A 3888-nucleotide genomic window follows, 5' to 3' on the forward strand; every position below is an offset into this window, starting at 1 on the left:
CATCAAGTGTGACTTATGGAACTCATGAAGTTTTTTGTTTTTTTAGATTTATATGTTCTAACATTGAAGGGGCGGAGTGTGACACAAAGGGTGTTAAATGATGATTAGTGAGCAGATTGTAGTGGTGAGTAACACTCTACCATATTAGAAAAGACATTTATTACGCAAACGCAGATTCTCCTAGTTTTGGGGAGATTTACAAGACCATATCGGAATAAGATAGAGATACCATTCATGAGAGGCACCTTATGTTGAGTTCTACAAATAACATTATCAACCCATCATTTAGAGGAATTAGGACCACATGCACACATGATTTCACATGGTTGTCTATACACTTAATTCTATAATGGTGTGTGGAGAGGCTTGGGAGAGTGCCTTTGATGATTATATAGAGGCGAACAAGGAATTCAAAGCATTTATTGCAAACACGTTCACAATTGATGAGGGCAAAATACTTTGGTAACAATTTCTTTTATTTTTTTGAGCTCAATGGCCTCTTTAACACATCCAATTTAATAGAGGATTGATTTCCCATAGGTTAGGAGAACTTGATAGGTTAGTGGAGGCTGCAAAGGGATGGGTTTTCAGAGCTTCGTTATTTTGTCATTAACTACTATCTCGGGTTGTCAATTCCTTTGCGAACGATGGGAACAGGCTTCGCTTAGGAGAGCGAAGGAGATATTTGTAGTTCATAGAACCTGACATCACTGCTCATTAAAACATAAGAACATGCTTTACTATAGAAGAGAAAGGAAGTTATTTGTAGTTCACAGAACCTAACATCGCTATGGAATATCACCTATATATCTGAAGGGGCCAGCAAGAAGATCGTATGTCAGTCTAGAAGATGCCTCATAGATAAATGAAGAGGTGGGTGCATCGTTGCAGTTGGGATTAGGTGGGGTGTAATTGAGCATCTTTGAAGATACGGATGAGTCAAACAGTGACACTAATGTTGGCATGCTTGATGATGCCAAAGAACAAGCAGAAGATCAAACAAGCTTCTTTTATTTAGTACTTAAACGTGGCAAACAATATCCACCGTGAACTGCAGCATCTAATGGTCAATGCAGCACCGCAACATTCAACGATGCATATGCCAACATATACAACACTAAATTTTTACATTGTTAGGTGATTATTTCTTGCCCTTCAATCTAACTAATGACTGGTTGGCTCCACCACTTTTTTAACTACTCTAAAATCATTGGTCATTCTCCCATTGATGTCTGCAAGACTAAATATAAAAATTGAAAAAATTGAACATTTCAAATTGTAATGCATGGGATGTGTCATTCAATGCTATACCATGTTTGGACATAGAAGTGCACCAAACTATAGTTAAAATGTATACAATTAAAGCAACCCATTATATCAGAGACCCCTATAAGTGCAAAATTACCTCCTGGATGAGATGAGGAGATTCAATCAAACACCTGCCGCTCCATAAAGGATCATTGAGATCAGCACCATGGGACTCTAACTGCGTGGGGAGGCCTCCATCGATAACACCAAAGCCTCCCACCTACTGCAATAACTCTTCCAAGGCCTTCATCCATTGCCCACTTCCAAACTTCATTGCTTACCAAAAACTTGCACACAACTAGGTTCCCCTGATCACAAAACCCTGCAGACAAAAACGCAATACTGTACTCCACGCCAAAAGTGTATTAATGCCAATGTTACCAAAGACCATGGGAGAGTTTTTGGAGGTTGGAAAGAAGTGATAAATAGGGCTTTCCAAAGTTTATGGGATGACATTAAAAAATTTGAAAATACTTCATTAAACAAGTAAGGGTGCGTATTTCCAAAGGCATTAGTTCCACATGATAAATATGCCATTTGTCAAATCTGTGTCTAATTTTTAGGACCTTCAGATTCGAAGGGTTTTCCTAATGCTTGCTTTCTAACATTTCGCAAGTTGTGTGAAGATGGCATGGTGTATTGGAACGCGTCACTGGCATCCACTAAATTCCATTGAAAGGTGTGGGTTTCAAATGCATCCAACAACATGCATTCGGATAGGTTGCTCGTGTTGCTTTCTTGCTTGCTACCATTTCTCTGAAGATGGCATGGTCGATATAGTCGTGAAAGATGCTCAGAAATTGTTGGAACCCTTCACCCGAGAGCAACTATTGGATATTCTATAGGAGGCAGTGACACAACACCTAAACATATTGGAGTAGGTGCACGCCATTGCGGACAAGGATCCTGCACAGAGAAAGTTGTCCGTTTGTGGCCTTGGCTGGGATACAAATACAGAGTCTCTCAAGGCCCTCTTTTCCCAGTTTGGGGAGCCGGAGGAAGGCGTTGTTATTATGGACAAGAACACCGGTAAGAGTAAGGGTTACGAATTCATTACTTTCGAGCACATGGACGATGCTCTTAATGCCCTAAAGGAGCCCAGCAAGAAGAACAATGGACGCATAACCATCAGTCATTTGGCCTTTGTTGGATCGCAGTCTGCCCAGTTGGCAGCTGATGTCTCTGCCTGGAAAATCTATGTTGGGAATGTTCCCATGGACATGGTGGCAGATCGTCTATTAAACCTTTTTTTCTGATTATGGGGAGATCGAAGAGGGGCCACTAGGGTTTGATAAGCAGACGGGTAGGTCAAGGGGTCTTGCGCTTTTTATTTTCAAGTTGGTGGGTGCAACTAATCGTGCGTTGAAGGAGCCATGAAGATTATTAATGGTCATCAGATGTTGTGTAAGTTGGCTGGTGAAGGGTAGAAGTCGAAGCCCGGTGGCATTAATGTTCCCAGGGAACCAAATGGGTCTGATATCAATGGCTTGAATCAGCCCAGAAATGTAATACCTTCTAACCCTGGAATGTAGTATGGTGGTATGGGGCATGGTTTTGTGAATCCGGTGCTCGGGGTTAACCAGGGTTTGAATCCAACACGACTAGCCACACATTAGGGTTTTAGTCATCATTGGTTAGGAAATTATTCCTTATCTGGTCTCGGAGGCCACCAGAACCCTAGTGGGATTCCTGGTAGTTCCATGAATCATCCAATGAATCCGTCTTCTATGAACTCGGGTCTCTCTTCTCATGGAGGTATGCATGGTGGGTCAGGCCAAGTCCCCACATCTTTGGGGATGGGTGGTTATGGAGGACATGGGATTACTGCATTTCAGCCGATCTTCCTATGCAAGTGGTTTTATGATGCACAAAAGGGAATTTTCCAACCTTTTCAAAATTGATACAATTTATACTTATTTTCATCGTTCACTTTAAGTTGTAATATACACTATGAGATGATTACAAGGTCTTAAATCAATACATCCAGATAATTTGTACTTTGGACAGTAGGATCATTTAATTGGGATGTCATGAATATCACTGCTTAGTGCGTGCTTCATATATCAAGTGTATCCTCTAATTTCTCACACATAACATTGTTACCCTTATACAAGGAACTTTGTAAGTTATTCCTATTATTTCATATCGTGGCTCTAATTTTATTTTATGGATTATATAAAAGTCACCATGTTTTGAATTAAAAAGGAAATCATTTGGATGGAGGCATCATTTGATGCATTCCCCCTGAGGTCTCGTGCAATCTCAGTCAAAGAGATGTGCACAATTCAGTTGAGTATGTACAATTTTACCAAGACTACCTATTGTAATTGTAAACCAAATCTGAAAAATTGCATTTTGGACTGTAAAAGGGTCAAAAATTAACATTGGCCTCGTGCTATAACATTGTAAATCATATTTATTGGCTATGTAATTGTACCAAGTTCATGATTTTAATACTCCACTATAATTAACATTCTAGAACTTGAACTAAACAAGCGAGTTTCCATGTCTGAATCTATCTTTCTTATCAAATTTTGAATCTATCTTTCTTAGTTTAGGTCCAAAATACGAGCTTTCCAA

General features: G+C 39.8%; 1 pseudogene; it reads left to right on the plus strand.

Moving 5' to 3' along the window:
• The first annotated feature begins 1934 nt into the window (after positions 1 to 1934).
• On the plus strand, positions 1935 to 3209 carry LOC149166557 (UBP1-associated protein 2C-like; annotated as a pseudogene).
• The last annotated feature ends 679 nt before the right edge of the window (positions 3210 to 3888 follow it).

Source organism: Pinus tabuliformis, chromosome 5_1 (assembly GCF_031772625.1).
Source record: "Pinus tabuliformis cultivar Carrire ecotype Pingquan chromosome 5_1, CPIR1, whole genome shotgun sequence".
Lineage (NCBI taxonomy): Eukaryota > Viridiplantae > Streptophyta > Pinopsida > Pinales > Pinaceae > Pinus > Pinus tabuliformis.